Genomic DNA, 23,041 nt, shown 5'->3' with positions numbered 1-23,041 from the left:
TCATTCACTGTGGCTGGGATTAGGACTTTGAGGGACTTGGGAATGAAACAATTCCTCAGAGCTGGTGTGGACAGGATGGGCAGAAAAGGGAATGAAGGGGGAGAAGCACATGGTGAAGAGGTGACCTGCTGTCTTGTCCAAGCTACAGACTGAGAGACACATGAGAGCCTGGAGGGTCACCTGAGGCTGGCAGGAAGGCAGGGAGCTCCCAGTGCAGATCTCATTTCTGGCCAGCCAGAAGGATCACAGCTTCTGGAACATCCCTGCCATGCAAACAGCCCCAGGTCTGTCAAGTGCTTGGAGAAAGAGCTGCTTCTCAGAGATCATGGAATCATAGAATCATGGAATCAGAATGGAAAGGGATGGAAGGGACCTTAAAGATCATCTGGTCACAATCCCTGCAATGTGCAGAGACATCTCCCACCGTCCCACATTGCCCAAAACCTTATCCAACCTGGCCTTGGACACTTGCAGGGCTGGGGCAGCACAGCCTCTCTGGCACCCTGCCCAGCTTCATCAGGACTCCCCTGGGAGCAGAACCAATGCTCCAGCAGAGCCTCTGCTCAATTTTGACCATTTTCCAGCCATTTTGCTCCCACCTGGGGCCAGGGTGTGTCTGCTTCTGGCCACCAAGCTCACCCCTGGCTGCAGTGGGGTCCCAGGGGCTTGCTGGCTGTGCCTCAGCAGTGTGCCTGAGGGGCAGGGCTGCTCTCCTTGCACCATGCTGTGCAAACAGGGGTGTGTGGGGTGTTTTCTCCCTCTCCCTGCAGCTCCTGGCCCTGGTCACAGTGCAGGACAGGCTGCAGGGTGGGTGAGGCTCTGCTCTGCTCTGCAATGCTGGCCTTGCTGTCTCCCTGGTGGGCTGCAGCCCTGTGATATCTTTCCAGCTGGGAACATGCCCAGGACGCAGTTTTAGCACCATCCACCACTTGAGCTGTTTGCAGCCTCGGTGTAACATTACTAAAAATAAGGCTTTCTGAATGAACCAAGTGAAAGGAGCTGTGTCTCTCCCACTCTCTTTATCTCTCCCCACCAAGGGTGGCTGAGTGTGTGAGAGCAGAGGGAGGAGAGGAGCCTGGGGAGGACTGACCAGAGCAAAAGCTCTCCCTCTATTCCCTCCTGCTCCTTCTCAGGGAAGCAAAAACTCTTACACCTCCCAGAACATGCTCACTAAAAAAAAACACCCCAGTTTCCTCTGCCAAAAGGAGCTCTCAGGATCAGATTCCCAGCCCTTAACCCATCATCTGACACACTGAAAGAGAAGAAGGGAGTCTGGAGCCAAACACAACATTAATCAGATTAGGACCTTTCTTGGGACACCTTTATTTTGACTTCAGTTTCCCTGTTTCAGTTAATTACCTCATCTCTCCTGAACATCAGGGGCAGTATCCCAGACAATGACCTGTAACATCCTCCACAGGGTAGATTTTCTAGTCTCCAGCCCAAATGTTTACTCCTAGTTCTGGCTAGTCCCCAGCTGAAGCAGTTAGTCAGTTGGCTGGACAGCCCTTTGTACAGTTCATGCTTTCATCAGGGGCTGCAGCAAGCCTGCACCATCAGGGGAGACAGCAGGTTTTTTTATCCTGTTTTCAAATTATGAGCTCTGAAACAGCTCAGCTGGGATGAGTTAAGTCTTTGGGGCATGTGCATTGCTGCAGAAGTGTCAAGGAAGATTAAAAACAGGCACAGAAGTATGACTTCTAGGCTAAGCCCCAGAAAATGCTAGAGGGGAGCTTTCTGTCTCAGTGCAAGGTAGATGGAGGTGAGAAACTGTAAGCAAAAGACCATCTTCATCTGCTGCCCTTTCATTCCTGCTATGTGTCTTTAGGTTACAGGCTGGGTGTTCATGCTTGGTAGTAAAAGAGAAGCAGAAGCCAATTTTCCCCTGCAAGAGAGAAAAAAGGAAGAACGTTTAGACAACTGTTCAGGTGAGAAAACACCACAACAGTGGCAGTGCCACCAGTTTATTAGCACAGGCATGTGATGGAAATACCACAGTGATTCTCTCACTGCTGCCCCTGAGCTCCCTGTGTGGCTGAGAGAAGAGATGGATGAGAAGTGACATCAGCCTGGTTTGGGGAAAAGAGGCTGGGCGGGAGAAGGGAGCAGAGGGAGGCTGGAGCAGCCTGCTGGCTCTGTGAGTGTGAAGGCAGAGCAGAAGGAGGAGTGTTTCACATTGCACATGTGAGGAGTCACAGGCTGGGACAGAGGGCACACAAAAGGAAAGTTTAGTCTCAGGAAAGATGTTCCATCAGCTGTTGTATTATTGACTGAATTCCCAGGGGAAATCATGAGGATGGGATTTTTAAAAACCAAGAACAAGAAAATTCACAATCAAAACCAGTCCTAAACTGGCTCCCATGTGAACAGCCGAGGTCCCTTCCCTTCTTTCCTGACCTCTGTTATTCTTGCTCCCCAGTTAATCCCTCCCTTTAAGCCCTGTGGATACCAAAGCCACAGTGTCTCAGATGCCTGTGGATGTGCTGTTGCCTCCTGCTTGTCCTGCTCCCCCTCTGCTCTGTGCTCTCCATCTCCTTCCTTCCCTTGCTCTCTCACCCTCTCCCACCTGCTGCCTGCTTCCCAAACTTCTGGGGACCTCCTGCTTCTGGTTCCATCTCTCCCCCAAGTTCCTGTGAACTTCTTACTGCAGAGGACTGCAGTGTTCCCAGCCATGGGTCGCTGGCCAGGAGACACAGTTTTTCATCCCTTCAGCTCCATGCACCTGGCTAGGAGCAGAGAAGGCTGTGATCCACATTTTGCTTATATGAAGAAGCTGAGAGGCAGCCAAGAGAAGAGGTTTACTTGAAGTGGGACGGAGGAATGGGCTGACTCAGTTCTCTGGTATCCCATCCCAAATCCTTTCCACTGGCTGGCGGTTCCTGCACCCCTGCCTGACCTATTCATCAGGAAAGCCTGAAATGTGAGAGCACTCCCAGCATGTTAGGCAGTACAGAGGAAAAAACATGACAGAGAGGGAGATTAGACTTAGGTGTGATGCTGGAAACTTCCCAATTCCCTCTGGACTAAGCATTTAAACCACTGTTGCCAGTTCTTTCAACAAGAGACATGGCACTAAACAGTAAACAATAAACAAGGCACTTGGAGCATTATTTACCAATTAAGGAAGTCGGAAGTCTCCATAAAACATTCCCTGGGTTTGAAGTAATCATGTTTTTCAATGGAATATTTTTTTAAAAGATAAAAAAAATTGGCACACAACATCTTTCCCTAAGTCTAGGCAAGAGGCACATATTTATTTGCAGTAGCAGCACAGAGCGTACTGACTGTAACTAGGTGAGAATGCTAAACAGACCCAGTTTCCTTGCTGGCCTCTGAAAAGAGGAATAAATTCTTCTGCAGACAAAAGACAGATGGTGTGGGCATTGCTAAATTCCTGGCTTCCCGGAATCAGGAGGCTGTGCAAATCCAGAGGTTCAGAGTGTGAAAGATCGTTAATTAATTATTATCTTTATTGGGATGTTGTCATGCTCTGCCAGTGGCGCTGAGGTCTGGCAGGAAGCTCAGCCCTACAGCCAGCCAGGGTATTTCTGGGATGGTCTTAATTTATCCTCCCTGCATGACTCATGTGCTATTTCTCGTGCAGAGGAAGGGCAGTCAGGCTGTTGCTGTCACAGAGGGAGGGGATGCTAAAAAGACCAGAAAGCAGGATTTTTGACAGCTCTTGTCTTCTGGAGCATCTGACTGTGCTGTCAGAGCATCCATCAAGCAGCACAAAGGTGGTGAATAGGTGGTTAAAAGTGAAGCTGAGTCTGATGGAAGGCCAGACTGGGAAGAAGGCAAACTAGAAAGGGTAGTGAAAGCAGAAGCACAGAGTGGGAATAGAGCTGGGAGGTCTGGTTGTCTTGCTGGGAAACAGAGATGAGAGATCTACCCTAGCTAAATGGGAAAAAAAGGGAACCAGAAATATGGAAGAGATAAAACAGGACAGCACAGGGAGGAGCTCATGTGTAATGGTTTACATGAATTACCTGTCCAAGGAGTTCAGTCCCCTCAAAGCCAGAAGGGAACCAGAGTTTCCTGCTCTTCTCCAGCTGCCAAGCCTCTGTGAAACCTGAGGGCAGCATGTCCTGTCTGTGGTACAGGAACACCTTCTGGACTACCTGGTGCGTCCTTCAGGTGACAGAAGTGTACTGGAGACTTTTACTGTGAGGGTGACTGAGCACTGGCACAGGTGGCCAAGAGGGGTTGGAGAGTCTCTCTTGTTGGAAAGGGAGACTCTACAAAGTCACCTGGACATGGTCCTGGGCAAGTGGCCCAAAGTGGTTCTGCCTGAGCAAGGGTGGCTGAACCAAAGAGCTCCAGAGGTGCCTTCTAACCCCACCTAATCTGTGATTCTGTGGGTCCTGAGACCCTCACCTTCCTACACTCCCCTCCTGCCTCTCTCTATAGCAAGAACTTCTACACCAGCTGACCTTCTGCTGCTCTGATAGCTGGGCTTGGCAGGCTGCAGTACTTGAGAGGCCCTGAGGACTGAGGAAGGCTCTTGAGAGCTCTGTAGCACAGACAGTCAGGCAAGTGCACGTGTATGGTTCTGGTTGGTCCTTTGTGTGGTCAGCAGTGTTTCTGGAAAGGCTTGTTTTACTCTTGTGCTCACTGATAAAACAGCATCCAATCCTGGGAAGGGGTAAATCTGGAAAAACATTAATCATGGCAGCCAGATGGCTGATTTCAGTGACTCACAAGGGCTTCCCAAAAGGCTTCTTAGTGCACATCATAAGTGTGACATAAATATGCCTTTGATCCTCTCAGAAACTGTATTGTGATTTCTCCCTTGTTTGGTTTGAAAAGATCCTTTGTCTCATTTCTCAGCTAGCTCAGGCTTTTGCTTCTCCTGATTTTACAGCATATCAAAATGCTGGAAGTTTCTATGTGGCTCCCAAAATTTGCACAGATTACAGGACTGGGAGGAGGTGGAAGCAGAAAATACATCCTTTTACCACTTGTGCTTCTAATGCTGGAGGCTTCTTTCCAGTCAAAACATGGCATTGTCAGGTTTACTTATCTCAGGGATCTTAAACGAGTTTTGTGTGCTTCAGCAGCCTGCAGGCAAGAGACCTCACTCTCTGCAGGGCTGGAGGGAGGCTGCTGATATTCTTGGAGCCTGGTGACTGCTGCTGCACTGAGAGCTTTCACAGCACCAAAACATTGGCTCATTTGCCACCTGCTCCCTCCCAGCCTCTCAAGGAGGGCTGTGGGTTACTGCTGTGCATCATTTCTGTGCAATGGGACTGCTGTGGCACATCACTGCTGTTTTCTTAGCTCTTTCTGTCACAGTCCTGAAAGCTTTTCATTAGTCATCTTGGAGGGGGGAGAAACCTCAGCCCTCTCTCTTCACATTCTCATGGTGAATTTTCCAGTCTGATTTTTTTTTTTTTAAGATGCAGGCTTTGGATCCACACACGAATTTTTTGCAGTCATGAACAACCAGGTCAGGAAACCATGGTTTGTAAAAAAATGGGTCATTTGGGCTTCCAGGTTTGTGGCTCACTTCATTTTGCTGCCAGACTGCATAGCACTGTCTTGGCTCTGCCATGGGAGCCACGACTGCTCAGCACTTCTGGATATTTGGGCCATTTACTGGTAGGGGATTGAGAAATAGATTTAGATTCCTGATTTCTAGCTCTCTAACTTTAGGGAAGGTATCTTTGGTTTTTGTGCAGGGCACCTAACACCCAACAGTCCCTGCTATTTTTAACGAAATTGTAAGAATAGAGTAAAAACCTGGAGGCCACTTTGAGGTTCTTTTGAAAATCCAGGGTCTCTAAATTTTTATCATTCTCAGAGGGACCCTTAAATATTTTTTGCACTAAACTGTGGAAGATAAATCTTCAAGCTATTCTGCATATAATCCCCTAAGGGAGTCAGGGCTTGACAAGACATTTTTGGCCAAAGAGCACCAGTTTTCCTCCCAGACCATTTTGCTGAACAAGTAGATGTGCAAGGACAGAGACACCCAGCACTGGGGCAGGACCTAAACTCTGCCCAGATCCTTGTTCATCTCCACAGCTGACTTGACTGAAGGTACTCTGTGTCTCCTTAAGTGTTAGACTTCAGCCCTCCTGTCTGGGATCTCCCCTGCCTTGGTCTTTTCTTCACAAACACCACATTCAAAGCTGCTGAGGTCTCAAAATAAACCCCAAAAGAAGGGAGTTAATTTGCCATCAGGTTTTGGTTATCCCAGAACACGTCAGCACCACCACACATTTCCAGGTTTCCCACCACATTGCCAGGTTTCTCTCTTCTCTGCCTCCTCTCCCTCACTTTCTCATACTTTCTGTCCTCCCTGGCCACCTTTCAGTCACCAAGTCCCGTGCAGGTGGTGACACCCATTCTGGCAGCAGGATGGGAGCTGGGGAGGAGTGGATCAGGGGACAGGAGGATGCTGAGACCTGGTGCTGCTTGCTCAGACAGTCCACAGAGCAGCAGTGGGTTAGGGAAGCCAAGCTCTGCCTGTTTTCATGCCTGTGCTCCCCTTGCACCAGCCTGTCTGTGTTTGGGGTGTGGAATTCACAGAGCTGTGTTCCCACTGTGCTCCTGGGACATCTGGCTTGGCCTGGTGTCACCTCATCAAACCCCTGCTGGGGTGTCTGTGTCCTTTTGTTTTTCCTTTCCCTCTCCCTGGATGTTTGCAGCTCACACAGGCTTGGAATAACCACAGCTTTCCTTGTTTCAGGTTTTTATTTAGGGAAAGATCTCATGAAGTGGCCCAACCCGTGCCTTTGTCCCTTCTTTGGGTGACATGTACTCCTTGTAAGAGGAGTATGGTGGCCTCACTATGAAGGTGTTTCCCTCCAGCATCACCACTGCCCCACATCAGCCCCACCATTCCCCTCATTCCCATAGGATTGAGTGGGGACTGGCATGTCATTGTCCCTAAAAATGGGGCAGGCTGTGAACAGAAAGGGACAGGAATCCACCAGTGCTGACCTCCTCACCCTGCTAAGCCACAGCAGCACCAAAGAATCAGCAGGAAATTCCCCATGGAACGCTTGAGATCAGGCAGGGATTTGTGTGGTTGGTGCAGGAAGTAAAAGGCATGTCTCAGCAGAGACCTGGCTGGTGTGGTGTAAGGACAGAGCACAAAGGAAACCCAGCCCTCCCTGTTTTTTCCCTAGAAATATGCCCAGGAGTGAAACCCAGCCATCCCCATGGCACAGCTTTTCTGCTGAATTCCTTTCTCTTCCTGTGAGGTGAGTGCTTTGCAGTCGTGGTGTGTTTGAGCACAACTTGGTCTTTCCAAACCAAGTCTCTCATGTCAGACTCTGAAATCCATCACTGAACACACAGGAAAAAAGCAGTCCCATTGTGCTTACAGTCCAGACAGGGCAGGGGTGGAAGGAGAGGGAATTTAATCCCCCAAATCAACAAGGGGCTTTTTCAAATTATAAGGTATCTGACAGCTATTTCTAAAATTCCTATTTCCACATCCCTGCACATCCCAGTCCTGGCTCCCCTGTGAGCTGCTGTGCAGCTGTGCCTGTGGTACCAGGAGTCTCTCCCTGTGCCCTGCATGCACTGAGGGCATGTCCCAAAGCTCTGGGTCAGAGCCCTTTGCACTGGTGGGTAACTGCTCTACGGCAGGCTGGAGCCCCAGACACTTTGGGAAAAGAAGGAAGATAGAATCAAAGCCTGGAAAAACCCCCAATTTTCTATTAAGAGCCATCTTCAGTCTAGGATTGTATTTAGTGTCTTATTAAATGACACTCCTGTGTACTATTCTAGCACAGAGCTGCTTAGAAATAGCTTTAAAGAAAAAAAAAGAATGAGTTGCAGAGCCCAAGGTACAGATGTTGAGCAAGCAGAAATCATCTTTCTGACCTGGAAGTCCATTGAGTTGAACATGTTTAGAGCTACTGATCTATCTAAATCGATGTGCACAGAATTAAATAATAACAGGAAATTAGAATCCTTAAACAGATAATTCCACCATGCTTCAATTACTGTTAGCAACCTGTGGTGAACTAGAACAAGACTCTATCACCTGAAACTGGTATTCCAGCTGTGCTGTCAGTGGGGAGCCCATGGAGGAAGCCACTGTGGACCATATTCCCTCAGTTCTAAAGAAAAGGAGCAGATTTGAGAGCTACAAGGCTGGAGGTGGTGATTTGTGGGTGCCAAGCGAACGTGCTCTTCATCCTGGCACAAAAAGCAATGGCTTGGGCATGTCTGCTGCTGCAGCAGCAAGGACAAGGCTGGCTTTGGCATGTGTTATGGAAAAAGCTTTAGCTAAAAGCAGGAAAAGCAGGGAGGAGGAATCTGTTAGCTCCTGGAGGATGAATTTGCATGACAGAGGTGGGGTTAGGGTGGGCAGTTGATATGGAGAGCAGAGGAAGAGGTGAGTGAAGACAGGATGGTTTTGGAGGAAGGAACATGCACTTGGTCTGGGCTGCATTAATCCTGATTTCTCCAGAAGAACCAAGAGAAGGACAGACAGAGGCAGGGCTGGCAGTCAGAGATGGAGATGGGATGGGGAGGTCTGGGCATCTGTAGCCCATCAGCTCCAGGGGTGCAGCTGAAGCTCAGGGTGACCTGAGGGACAGTGAGGCCCCAGGGCAGAGCCCTGCTCCTCCAACTCCTCTTCCTACCCCATGTCCATCTCCTCCAGCCCAGGGAGTCACTCCTGGTATACTCTCTGCAGCGTTTGGCTTGGTTTCCATCACCTCTGCTGCTGCCCATCCCTCCTTCTGGGAGGGAGGTGTTTTCCCAGCAGGTTTGGTGATTTTCAGGGGTCTGCTTCTACATTGGGGTTCAGATCCTGGAACTGTCTAATTCCTGGGGGGTGTCAGGAGCTCAGATCCCTTTGAGGGTGCTGGGTCTCCCCTGTTGGATGTGCTGTGGTAAAGGGGAACAGTCTAGAGCAGCCTGAGTGATTTGCTCAAAACCCCTCCCAGTCTGAAATTGAATTAGTGGGAGATCTGTGCTTTGTTTTGGTTCTTAAGTAGAAGCAGCTGGGTGGAAGGGTTGGGGAGGGGGAATAAAAAGAAGCTCCTAAATCAGCCTTACTTTTGGGCAACTGCTTGGAGATCTCCCCACAGGGCTGGGCTCCTGCTTCCCATATTTATCTACTACCATCTCTTGCTGGGGTTTTTCTTTTCCAGTTTGAAAATGTGGGTCATTGATAGAGCAGAAGTCATAGCATGCTGGAATATGTAGGTCAGGAAAACTGTACCAAGAAAAGAAGGGGGAAAAAAAAAAAAAGAAAGAAATTTTACAACTGCTTCCAGCAGGAAAAGGCCACACTGGGATTTGGGCTTTTGAATGGGATATCCTCTCCTGCTCCAAGTGCCCCAGCTGAAACACCCAGCAGTTTGTGGCCAAGAATAACAGGAAGATTGGAGAAGGGGGAGGGGGTAGAAGGGGAAGGCAGGGGGTCTGACCAGCTCATATGACCCTCCATTAGAGACTTATAAAAAGGGTTGGTACGAGCTCGTTTTTCATGAGTTTTAATTCCTCCTGCTTATGATGCTGAGCCAAGGGTTTTTCTGGAGAATCTGAGTCACAAGGCTTGCAGCTGGAAGGAGAGGATTGATAGCAGTGGCTCAGCAGGCACAACCACGTCTGGAGAGCTGGGAGGGGAGCAGCAAAGCCACCGGTTTTCAACACCACCACAGATGTCCTCGAAGGAATGGGGGAAAAGTGGGAGGAACACACCAAAAGTATGAGGAGGGGGAAGACAGCAGTAGTCCTTCTGTCACTGTTTCTGCTGTTCTCAGGAGCTCCTGGAGCAGAGGATTTTTACCAGGAGGGTTGTGCATGTGTGTGTGCATGCAGGGGAAGCTGGCATGGTGATTTCACAGTGGGCTTAGCCAGGGGCATGTTTGGGAGCAAGGAGATCTCTTCTGAAGTTTGGTGTCCCAGCTCGTGTTCGTCTGTGTTTGGTTTTATTTAGAAATCGATATAAGAGTTTTTGGGTTTTTTTTTTTCACAGAGAGAGGGTTTTTCGCTGGAGCTCGACTGGAGTCCTGTCCCTTGTGCTGCCAAGTCTGTATCTGAGCAGGAGAAGGGAGGAGCAAGGAGAGATGCTTTTGCTCTGGCTCAGCCTCAGCACATTCCCTCACGGTATGGGCTGGGCTCCCTTTAGGCAGGAGAGCATTAAAGCTGTTTGGAATAAAACACCAGGCTCTCTCCCAGTTGCAGTTGGGGTTTCATGTCTTTCAGTCAGTACTTCACCAGCATGTTCCACAGCAGATGCTGCTGAGGGACACGAGGTGTGCTGTTACATCCCTCTGCCTGCTCTTTCTGTCTCACAGCCCAGAGCCTCATTTTCTCTTATAATGTCTGCAGGATAAGTGGCAAGCAAAGTCCACTGTAATGTTTAAATCTTGTTAACCCTAGCAGCAGTGGTGTGCAGGAATGACTTTGCTATGGGAGTGGGAAGCACATCCCTTGGCTGTTAACCAGAACATGCCTCTCCTCAGTGCTCCCTGCAGACTGATGTGTGCAGCTGGTGCTTTTCTAACTCATTTGTAAGGATGAAACCCGATGAGGAGCACCTCACAGTGTGCTGGCAAAGGGCACTCACACACTGGCAGAGCCCTCTCCGTGGTGAGCATTTCTTACAGTGAATAAATCCCTGGCAGGTGGGGCATTTGGCTTCCCTGGCCACGGTGGCATCACTGTCACCTGAGCAAAGGAATATACCCAGACAAAAACACTGTCTGCAGCTCTGTTCAAACATTCCCTGGTTGAATCACTCTTTTCTGCCCCTTGGAGGAATTTGAATTCATAGGGAGGAAGGAATTTGGTTGTCTGTGCCATCAGAGATGGTTAAGGAAGGCAAAGCCCAGCCTGCCTTCCCTTCAGTGCAGGAGCTGGCAATGCCTGGGGGTCCCAAAGGCTGCCTGGGCTGGGAGGAGGCATCCTTACCTAGCTAAATCCCTTTAAAATGTGGACACAAATCCCTCCTGAAAGTAGGACATGGGCCCCCTAAATCAGTGAGAGATTTTTTGGACATGTTAACTTATGTTAGGAGTTTGTGGCTAAATGAATCTGTCCTTAGATATGGGGAGATTTGCCTCTCGAGTCTGTTTTGCAAGCCAGGAGGAAAAGTGACCTAGAGGTAATAGACTGATAATTGGGTAAAGCTGAGGTAGGATGGAGTGAACATCCAAGACAGCATCCATTTCCTTTGAGCACTTGGCTTTGCACTAAAAAGCAGAAACAGCATGGAGAAAAAAAAAAGCAGATTCTTAAACTCTGAAGAAACTAAAGGCAGGGGAAAACCCACCTTGTTTGGTATTGTCTGAATGTCTAAAAATGCATTAAAATTGAAACCATGGTCACCAGGCAGTCTGGTGGTGTGTATTTGTATATTCATCTGCAAATACCCATCTTCCAGTGTTGAATGTGAGATAAAATCACAGAGTGATGGTGGTGCATCTGGCCTGGGCTGTCATGGTACTCTAACCACTTTACTGACAGCTCATCCAGAAAGGTCAGATTTTGAACTCCTAATTTTTTACCCCAGTGTATTTTCTGAATTTCAGTGGAACCAATCACATGCTTATAAATTACCCACAAACAGTAAAAGTGTTGGCAAGCTTGGAGCTGAGTTGTGTCCCATAAGGAATGGAATTGGTGCATGTAATGGCATTAAACCAGAGCTAATAACAAGGAAGAGTTATTTCACATCTGCTTCACACAAAGGTGGAAGAGCCCTCCAGTGCAAAGCTGTGGAGAATCAAGCTGACTTGATTTGCCTGTGTTTCATTAACCCAGAGTCCTCAGTTCCCTTCAGGAGCAGCAAGGAAAGCCTGCCAGATCCCGAGGCAGAGGATGCCTGATGCCTCCAGCTGTGTGACACAAGGTGTGATGTGTCAGTAGAGGGTGGCTGTGAGTTTTACCTCCTGGGTGTGAGTTTGACCTCCAGCATTACCTGGAAGTGCCATTGTCACCTGCACTTCCCACATGGTTTTACTGCATGGAAATGCTGCCCACATTGCTCAGGTGGTGTCTGTGGGGAATCTGGGCCAAGCTGGGAATGGCATGTCTGGGATCCTGTGTGCTGGGCCTGACCTCTGTGGCTAGCACAGACCTTTCCTGTGAGAATTCTTTCTCTTCTTCCTGTGTTTTTATAAACAAAGATAAAGTTTGGATGTTTGTTGAAACAGTTTCTCGAGGTATGGACAGTTCAGGCCTGGCCAATCAGGCCTAGGGGGAGGCTTTGAACTGACCAATCTGGGTGACCTTTGAAAAGTCTATATAAGTTGGAATTAAATAATAAAACCTTCTTCTTGATGCCACACTTTGAACCTGGACCTTTTTCTCTGCTAGCGGCTCAACAGCGACAAACCTCCTATCATTCCAGTGTAGTAAATACTAATTTACACTGCTGGAAAAGAGGGAAGAATTGGCTCATTCACCTAAGGGCTGAAAATTTTTGAGAACATGGTAATTGCAGCCAGCCTGGAAACACCATGATACCAACTTCATATAGCATTTATAAAGCAAGTTTCCAGTTTATCAGTGCAAATGACTCATCCTCTCTGGCTTTGAAATCAACTTCATTTAGCAGAGTTTAGATCAGAGCTCTGCTGCTTTACACCAGGTGCTGAGGTTAACTGTAAAAGGTGTAGCTTTTTTTCCAAATAGCAAAGCAATTCAGATGTGGTCAGATTTGGCCAGGCTGTTGTGATCTCTTTAAGGAGCAAGGCTGCAGCTCCAGGAGGATGTGTGTGCACAGCCTGAGGGCTGCACTTAGCAACTGTCCAGATATTGCTGATACTGTACCACTGCTGTACAGTTGGGCTCTTCAGATGAATAAATAAAGAAAAGAGGTTTGAAGTTACTCCTGACATCCACAGGTGAGGTGTAAGTCACATCTGCTTCTGCAGGCACACAGTTTGGCTCCTTGGATGGTGTTTGTGAGAGGGCAGAGGATGTCAAGTGAGGAGAAACTTCCCCTGTGGTGTGTAACCATCAGCAAAGGTCAGGGGGAACCAAAAGAACAGTCAGACTGATGCTACAGCCATGAGCTGCTCTTGCCAGGCCAAGGGAGAGTCAGCAGGGAGCCCACTTCTCTGGTTTTGTTTTTGGGTTTTTTTTTTGGTTTTTTTTTGTCTTTTACTACAGAGGAAAGCTCAAAATCATACTTCTGCCTCAAAGCAGCAGCCCACAGGCTCCCTCCCTGCCCAGCTGGGCAAACTCTTCTTCTCAAAGCTTCTCTGAAAATGTCTGTCAGAGAGACCTGAAATGCTCAACTCTTTCATAATTGATTCACACAGGAATTGTTCCATGGTAGGAATAGCCTGATCTTTATTTATTTATTTATTGGACTGCCCATGCCCTTCCCTTCCTGGCTTTCTCACCCTGGGTTGTCTCTGTCCTGCAAAAGCCAAAAATTACACCCTCAACAGGGGTAACAATGATGTAAGAAAAAGCACTAATTTTAGGCTTCTCAACCTTGCAGTGAGCTCAAGATTTGCCCTGGAGAGTAAATCTCTGCACACCCTCCTTTTTTTGACACCAGCAAGACACAAGCATTCAAATTCCCTTGTCATTAGCTCTCAGACAAGGTGTTTCCTTCTTTCCTTCTGTTTTCCCACCTCTGAAAGGAGTGAACTTGCCAGGAAGATACAGACCCTGCTGCCTGCAGTGGAACAGGACTGCAGGGTAGGTGAGAATGGTCTGAAGCAATCTGTACGGCTTTGGCTTGCATTTCTGTCCAGGGAGGTGGGGCAAAGTCTCCTTTCATGTTATTCTGATGAGATTAGAGGGGATGCAAGGTGTTAATTAACAGCCACTTTAAACCATTTTGATGTTTTTTCCTTTATAAGACAACAATAGAGAAACCTCCTGGGTCCAATACTTCTCATTAGTATGAAAATCAGCTAAAAATGGACAACTATTTTTTCTGTGCTGGCAGATGGAATAACAGGTTGGGAGTGGAGCTGACAGGATGATGCCTAAATGCCATGAAAACCCAATTTTGCTTGGAAGTGAGTTCAGGCTGTTACATGCATGAGATTTTTCAGAACTGTCCTGAAACAGATTAATCCAGTTTCGCCGAGAGTGGGATGGCAAAGGAACTTACAGGAAGGTCTGGTCCATCCATGCTATGTGTAAATGCAGTAATTGGCAGCTTGTTTGGGAGTTGAAGGCATTTCTTGGTAGCCATGAAGGGAGTGGTTGTGTAGTATTTCTTATTTGCAAAACAATTACCCATCCTCTCTGCACACACAATTTGTAATGTGTATTGCATTGTTTACAACTCATCACTCAGAAGAGAGCAGCTCCCTGAGGGATGGAAGCACAGGGGGAAGGTGAGAGGAGAACACTGTAAATAACTAGGTATCTTCCCACTCCCAGTGTCTGGAAGGCTAATCCTGAGCTACTTGGGGTGGGGATCCCATGATGTAAGGGGGATTTTTGCTGCAGCAAAGCAAACAGAGCTCAGATCTTCCCTTGAGTGTAAATAAATGTGTGGGGTAACTCCCAGAATGGGCAGAAGCAGCGGGCATTGTGGAGCTGAGCAATTTTCTCTGTTAGGAAGATAATATCTAAATGGTCTAATTATAGCTGCAGTTCAGCACACCAGGGGAATCCCCACCGTTACTCTTTAGTAGCTGCTGCTGTAAAGTTTCAGGGTCTGAGCCATGACCTGCTTGATAATTTAAATTTACTACAAGCCTGTCAAACTACAATTTTTTCCATTGTTAAAATCCTCTCTCGCTGACCCATCCCTCCTCTGTCCTGGACTGAGAGCAGCCTGCTTTAGGAGCTCAGTTCCCATGAGCACACCATGGCCTCGGGAATCCCAGCAGGATCACAGAAATGCTGATGATGCTGTGCCTCCACCTGGCACACAGAAAGCCTTGAGAGCTGCCCAGGGCACTCAGACCTTCAGGCCGTGTGTGTGACAACACATTCATTCAGTGCTTCCACTGAGCTTCCCTCGCCCTCCTCAACTCCTCTGCCAAGGGTGGATCACTTCAGCGCTGATGCCTGAGATCTTCCAAGGTGGAGTGAGCCAGCTGACAATTATTGGACTCGGGATGGATGATGGAGGACTCCCTGCCCTTGTTCCACTGCCAATGTTCTCCTCTCCCTGTCTCCTCTGCAGGGAGGTGCCAAGCAGGGCAGAGCCATGGCACCAGAGTGCTCAGGGCTGGCTTAGGGGCTGTTGTGGGGCTACTGAAAAACCACTTTGTCCAAGAGATGATTCCAGAGTCCTGCTGATGCACCAAGGCGCAGCTTCCAGCATGAAAGGAGCTCTCCCACACTCAGATCCTGACCCCATGGAAAGCAGGGGCTTAGGGAGGGACTGACCAACCCTTTCTGAGCCACCCAGGCCCACTGATGTTTCCTCCAGAAATCCTTTGCAAGGCACTTGACTAATACCTCCTATTTCATGATCCTGTCAGTGCACTGATCCCATAGGAACAGCAATGCCAATAACAATGAATGCAAATCCAGAAGAACATTTTGGCAAGGCACAAGCTCTCAGAAAAGTCATGTCTGTTCAGGCCTTGCCCTGGTGAGTGCCTCAGTCACACACAGCACTGTACTTTGCCCCTGTTATCACCTACTTGTTGTAGAACAGGAGCCTAAAACCTGAGTGAGATGAAGGGAGATAAGAGGGCTGGCATACAGTTCTGTATGAACTGGTTAATAGGGAGTCAGTATCCATACTGGGAATTTCCACTGGCAGAGCCTCTGAGGTGCCATTGCTTGTAGGGTCACATGAGAAGGTCCTTTTTGCTTGTCTGCCTTTCAAAGTTGCCCTAATGCAGCTGCAGGGGAGAGGAGGGGCACAAATCTCTTGTGGAGGCAAGAGGAAGGAAGGCACAGTTCCAAGAGCATTGGAGCTGCAGTCACTGGGTGAGCTTGGACAAGTCACTTGGACATCTGAGTTTCTGTTCCCCATGAGTTAATGAGTAAGCAGGACTGCCCTGCCTCACAGGAGTGTTGTCAGGATAAATATAGCAGAGATGTGTGGGTGGCACAGTATTTATCCTCACAACATCATTAGAAAGGCCTAAAACCCACAGAAACCCAGAGTGCATCATTGAGCTTACTGCTTTCTTGTGTGAATTCCAAATTACCTCAGACACATCACTAACTTTAACCCCTTCAGTAAGTCCCTTCTGTGTTTAGATCCTGGGACTTTTTGTTTGTTTGTTTCTTCTTGTTGTTGTTTTTTAGGGTATTTTTTGCTCACACCTTTGAGGAGAAGGGAAACAGCCCAGTTAGAAGCTGAGGGTGCACTATGTGTGTCATTGATGGAGACATGGAGGAGCACTGAGCCAGAGGCCTGAGAGGCACCACTTGTCACCAGCCTGCACCTGGACACAGAGCCCTTGACCACAGCTCTGGCTGTGTCCTTCCAGCCAATTCCTCATCCACTGAATGGTCCACCCTTCAACTCCCTGTCTCTCCAGCCTGGGGATCATGGGATGTCATGCGGGATCGTGTCACAGGCCTTAGGCCGAAGTAGAAGTCTTCGGCCTTAGGCTGAAGCAGAAGTCTCCTCAGATGATTGTTGGTCTTCCCTTGCTGACCACTGCAGTGACTGCATCACAGAGGGCCACCAGACTGGTCAGGCACAGTTTGTTCTCAGTGTGGATCTGCTCCATCTCCTTCCCAGGCACAGAGGGGGAGCTCTGTAATTCCCCAGGTTTTCCTTTCTGCCATTTCTGGAAAGAGGAGTGATGTTTCACTTCTTCCACTCATAGAATCACAGAATATGCTGAGTTGAAAGGGACTCACAAGGATCATGGAGTCTAGCTGCCAGCCCTACACAGACACCCAACAATCCCACCCTGTGCATCCCTGAGAGCTTTGTCCAAACTCTCCTGGAGCTCTGGCAGCCTCAGGCTGTGCCCATTCCCTGGGCAGCCTGGGCAGTGCCTGACACCCTCTGGGGAAGAACTTCATTCCCCAGAGACTTTGCCTGACTGCCATGCCTTTTCAAATGTGATGGAGAGTGACTTGGATCCAACACCAGCCAGCTCCCTCAGGACCCTGGGATGAATGGCCTCAGGTCTCACAAACCTGTGCCTATCCAGTTCCATCAGATGGTCTTTAATCTGCTCTTTGCTTACAGCAGGTCCTCTGCTCCCACCACTCTGCTCAGAGCAGGGTCAGCTCCAGCAGGGCCTCATCCTGTAGGGTTTGAATACCTCAAAAGGATAAAGCCTTCTGACTTTTGGGGGCTAAAGGTTAAACTTTCACTCCTGAGCAAAACTAGATCAGATTACTTGAGCTACTTATGCAGTGAAGCCTTATCTTTTAAATTTACATTCAGCACAAGATCATAGTGGGCAAAATAGTTTTGATATCTGACAGGAGACTACTGAGTGAGTGTAGTTTGTTAACTGGCTGGGTATGGTGACAATCCATGGACAGGAAAAATAAATTTTAACTTCATCCTAGACTCAGAGAGGATGGCAGGTGGGAAGGATGTTGAGGTGAGCAGCATTGCTTTCTCCCTGGATACCCACCTGGGCAAAGCAGAACTCACCCTGATGCTTCTCCTCACTGCCAGCTCTCTCCAGGGCTGTAGTTACACAACACGTCACAAGGAGAAGAAAAACAACGTCTTTTTATATCTCCTCACCCATCTGTACTTCCTCTTTCTGAACCAGTACTGCAAACAAAATTATCAGAAGCATCATGTTGGCAGTATTTTTAGTAAACAGAGAGAAACTCATGTGAACTTGTTCCTCCTCCTCCCTGTCCTTGTCCCCTGTACAGACAACAGACTGGAGAGTTTTCTGGGCAGAATCTTTTGAGGTTCCCCTATTTCTGCCTTCCAGACAAAACAGCTAAACTGTAACAACAGGCCTAGAGTTGACTGGAAAGGCAAGTACTTTTCACGGCTAAAGAACAATTCCCTCCTTGCATGCTGATGCCAGGTTAGGATTCCCAAAGTTCCAAGGATTGCCTTGCTGTTGGATCATGAATGGCTTCATACACAATAGCTGGCAAAGGAAGACGATGGAAATTCACAGGGGAATACAGGAAAAGAAAATAGAAATTATGTTTATTAATTAGGAATGTTTCCAAGGGTTTCCAAATTGTCCTAAAATAGGCACACACTTTCTTAAGGACAGTGCAAATGTGGGTGGCAAGATCCTCCTGCTACTGTTTGGGGAGAAATGGGCAGGGAGTTGGGAAGTAAATTTGAAAAGATATTTTCATTTGGTTCCCTGGCTTGGCTGAAGCAAGGAAACCACTATCAACTTTTAACCTGCACTATTGCAAGAGCATTTCTGCCAAGAGCTGTCCTCAGACTGGTTTGCACTTTGCCACTGCTCTTACCCTCAGCCCCATGGAAGGGGAAAGCTGGCTGGGCCAATTCCTGCCTGGTGCTTCAGGAATACAGACTGCACTGCTCCCTGTAACCTCTCTCCTCTGTCTCATAAAATCCCTTTTTCTCCCACATTTTAAGCTGTCACTTCCACAGCACATCTGGTTTTCTAAGGGCACCTGTGCACTCAGCCATAATGTTCCTGATGTGGAGGGTGGCTGATTTCCCCCACCCCACCTTTAGCATGGGAAATTTTATCTTGGTGGTCTTCATTTGCCTCCTTGTCTTTTCCTTCCTGTTCCCCACAGTTTGGATTGACACCTCTTGCCTGGGACAGCTCCTGCAGGGCTCTGCTCCTTCTCTCATGCCACAAACACTTGCTTTATGCAAAGAAATGTAAGCCTTGGGCTGGAAGAATTTATCCAGAGAGGCTGAAGGAGGACCTTGGCTTGCAGCTCCTTCTAATCTACTGTTCTCTATCCATCTCCCTTTGAAGTCAAAATTCCTTGAATTTAATGTGAATCAGGCTACTGCCTAAAAAGCCCCATTATTTCATCTCTCTTTTGCTAATAGTTTTCAAGGTGCATCTTCATGTATTTCACCAGAGAAATTCTCTGTGTCTGCATGGAATCTCTTGGTTTTATTTTGCAGAGGTAGTAGGTGTTCATAAATAATGAACATAGTCCAGGTTAAGTTAATTTACTGTTGTTTGCTCTAATTTTTGTGTTTCGTGTTCCCTTGCTGAATTGTTTTGAATGAAGCAAAACAAATTAAAAAGTAATTACTGAGCATTTCCCCACATTTCCCAAACTTCCTTTTTGAGTCATTGTTTGTGTGCCCTCCCTGGGAACTTTGTTCTGAACTCTTCTGCTTTCTTGCTGACATGGTCTGATATATTTTGAAATCTGCAGGATAATTTTACCAACACACGTTTCTACCCTGGCCTTGCATTTGGTGTCATAATAACTTTTAAAATGTGCTATTGCTCTTTGCCACTGCTTTTATTTTTTTTTACCCTCCAGTTTATCAATAAACTGATTTTCCAAGCTTCAATTTCCCCACCAAATCACTTTAATGACTTCATGAGTAGGGGTGGAGGGATTGGTGGGGGTGATTTAATTTAATACAGATTTGTGTTCTGTTTGGCTTTTATCAGATTCACTTTGAAATGATGCAGATGAAATATCTTACAATATATGGGTTTCCTTTCATTCGTCATGTTTCCCATTCACAGAAAAATGGATCTTGTACCACTTCTGCTTGTCTCTCCTTGGAAAAGGGATGTGGAAGTGGAAAATGTTAAGAGAAGGATGACAAACATGATCCAAAGCATGGGATGGTTTGCTAATATGCAAGCATTGATTCAGCTGGTTCTTTGAACCTTTCCTAATTCTTCAGCCTAGAGAGGATTGATTGAGGACATCTATGATGGATACCTATAAACTCACGATGTCTTGGAGGGGGTGATTGGCTCTTGGCTCTTGCAGGACAAAGCAAAGAGCTGTCAAGGTCACAATAAACAAGGGGCAGCAGTTTTTCCCATCAGGTGTAGCAAAGACTCCCCAGCAGATGTGGATCTTAAGAGCATAAGAAGGCTCAAGTGGTGATTGAACAAAGTCTGCAGAAGGGAAATCCATCCTGGGTTATTCAACATAAAACCCTCAGGAAATTCCTGAGTCTTCAACCATTAGTTTGGGAGAACACTCTTGGGAAACAGCATTACATGCTTGCCCTGTTCCTACATTCTTCACTAAGGTGCTTTTAGGGTGTCAGGGACAGGGAATTGGGATGGATGGATGTTTTACTCTCAGCCTCACTGCAGTCACCACCAGCATGCCAGCCTGTAAGCATTTGCTAGGAATGGGAACATCCAGCAGAGCCAATACCACCATTGTGGCTAGCACAGGTTTTTCCCATGAGAAATTTTCTTGTGTTTTATAAATAAAGTTTGGATGTTGTTGGAACAGTGTCCCAGAACTTGGACAGTGCAGTCCTGGCCAATCAGGCCTAGGGGAAGGCTTCTGACTGACCAATCTGGGTGACTTTTGAGAACTCTATATATGTGATGAAATCAAAACAATAAAGGTCATTCCTTCTTGCCACTGAGAACTGGTGCCTTCATTACTCTGCTAGCTGCTCAACAGCGACACCACCATCCTTTAAAAACCAGAGTGAAACTGGTGTAGGTGGCTCTGCAGGCTTCACCACCCCAGGTGTTCAACCTGAGTGGAATTATGGCACGTTGCTCTTGAGCTGCTAGCAGAGAAAGAAGACCTGGATTCTCAGCATGGCATAAAAAAGAGAGCTTTTATTATTTAATTCCAGCTTATATAGATTTTTCAGAGGTCACCCAGATTGGTCAGTCAGAAACCTCCCTCTAGGCCCGATTGGCCAGGCCTGAACTGTCCAAATCTCAAGACACTGTTTTTAATAACATCCAAACTTTATCTTTGTTTATAAAACACAGGAAAAAATTCTCATGGGAAAGACCTGTGCTAGCCACAATGGCAGAGTTGGCTGTTGAGGCAAATGGACAGTTATTCCTTTGCACATTTAGGTATTTGTTTAACTGGCTGTTTTTAGCATACAACAGAGCTTGTATGGTCCCAGTTCCCAAAGGTCTGTGTTTCCAGTGGAATTCCCTCTGATAAACACCCTCATTTATCTGAGGTGCTGTTGTTTATTCTCAAGAAACCAACAAAAACAACAAAAAAAGCAACAACATAGAGTATAATATGGCATGGAAGGTGATCTCTCAACTCCAAGTGACTCATCTTCCCTTAGAACAGTTTTCTGCCATCAGACTTACAGTCAACAAACACATTTGGTTAATTTGCATGGGTTCACAAATGAGTTCAGAGTCATCCTTTCCAAATGAGGGCTTTTCATCTGCATATCCTGGCATAATCCTAGTGGAAAGCAGGAGAATTTAGTGGTCTTGTAGCAACAGCCTGGTTCCCTCACTGGATCTTTCTGATTATTCCTTGATTAGATACCCCCAACTCCTAAAAGTGGAGATGGAAAAGTCCAGTAGTTAAGCCTTCCTGAGGTGGGATGTCCAAAAAATCACCGCAGCAGTTCCTCAACGACACCAGTGACTGTCCCAGTTCCTGCCCACTGTCAACAATTCTCATCTACTCTTTTCAGCTTTCTGAAGGCAGTGTTAAGCCCATGCATCCCTCAAACATACTAAGTCTACTTGCTACAGGGAAAGCTGGGCATGTGCACAATCGTTTTTCTTGATACAGGACTGAAGGCTTTTATTTTGGCTACAAGTGTGGATCCACCAGACAGCCTTGTCACAAATCAGGAGCAGAAATTGTCTTTTCTTCCTTTGCAGGAAATCTAACCTTTGTGAAAGTGCTGAATCTTGACAAGCAGGGAAAGCCTGTGAGCTTGGTTCAACACCCTTAAATCCCTGGTGAAACTTTCATTTTGCAACGTGAGTTGGAAGAGAAATTACTCTCATTATAGGTAGGAGGGTAAATTAAAACAGGGATGTTAATTTGGCGTGGGTGTGACTCTTTTGAAATGGATGAAACTGCTCTTCCTTTCACTAGGTCTGGATTTGCTGCCTTTCCCCTCCCATACCTGTGGGAGAGCAGGTGGGAGCCTGGGTTGTGTCCTCTGCTCTCAGTCCTGCCCTTACCCTGTCCTTTTACCAAATCAAAAACAAGCCCAGAGGAACTGTAACCTGCTGGTTTTGTTCTGTTAACAAATACCAACCACAAACCTGTTTTTCTTGCTTTCTTGGTGGAGAGGGAATCAGTGTATGGAGAGGGAACTGATGTTTGTGCTGTGTAGGTGAGGAAGGCTGGAAGGGTTAAACAGGCCTGGTTTTGAAAGCAGTGGAGAAAAAGAGCATGACAGCAAAAAATATTAAAAATAAAGCCAAAACATAAAAAACTGGCTTCAAAGACAGACTTGGGCAAAAGCTTTTTATGGGAAGAGTCATATACACATATGGGATAAATTACAGAGAAAGGGCATGGAAAAAAAACCCATCTCAAATGTATATTGAAAAGCAAAAGAGCGAGAGGGAAGAAGAAGAGACACGGGATGTTGCTAAAGAAACACGATGAGAAAGACAGTGTAGGAGCCAGCAGGAAATACTAGCAAAAGAGCTGCCAGCAAAGGACCAGGGGGGCCAGTGGTGCTCTGCTGCCCTGGTTTGTCCAAGGTTTTTGCAGTGCCTTTCCTGCTCCATTTCATATGGATGCACACAGAAAAGAGATGTAAAACACCTGATCCCTCCTTGGGGGAATTCCTGTGGACTGCAGGGCAGGGGGAAGAAGTAAGAGGAAAGGCAGCACAGTACTCATTGCAAAATATTCCCCTTGGCTGCCGCCCAAGAATTCCTCTGGGAAACAAGGTGATTGTGGTGTGCGTGGTGCTAAAGCAAACGTGATCTACGCCCCAGAGAATGAGATCTGCCCTGATTATCTGCACACACTGACGAGGGCAGCTGCACCCAGCACTGCTCTGGTTCATACCTGCTCTGCTCCCCAGGTTTATCCAGCCAGCTCTGCACCGTGGCTGCAGCAACACTGCTGAACTTAGCTTGTCCTTGTCTACACTTGCAGCTAATTCACATTCAGCCCTGGTTCAGCCGCTCCTGTTGCTGACACCTGTTGTCAGCAGTCGGTAATTTCTTTTTTTAGGACAAGCCTACATTGCCCTGGAGCTCAGAAAGGGCCTTAAATTAGACTTAATTCTATTCAGATGTAGTTAGCAGTATTTAATTAGCACAGTCCTGAAGCAAAAGTCAGT

General features: G+C 47.3%; 1 long non-coding RNA gene across 1 annotated transcript; it reads left to right on the top strand.

Annotated features, from left to right (window-relative positions):
- Positions 1-8,295: 8,295 nt before the first annotated feature.
- On the top strand, positions 8,296-16,456 carry LOC146442895 (uncharacterized). Its single transcript, XR_014849489.1, has 3 exons — positions 8,296-8,356; positions 13,575-13,636; positions 16,165-16,456. It is a non-coding gene; the product is annotated as an uncharacterized LOC146442895 (long non-coding RNA).
- Positions 16,457-23,041: the final 6,585 nt, after the last annotated feature.

The sequence above is a fragment of the Lichenostomus cassidix genome, chromosome 1Ab (assembly GCF_008360975.1).
Source record: "Lichenostomus cassidix isolate B80296 chromosome 1Ab, HeHo_3.0, whole genome shotgun sequence".
Lineage (NCBI taxonomy): Eukaryota > Metazoa > Chordata > Aves > Passeriformes > Meliphagidae > Lichenostomus > Lichenostomus cassidix.
This window is presented reverse-complemented; position numbering and strand designations above follow the sequence as displayed.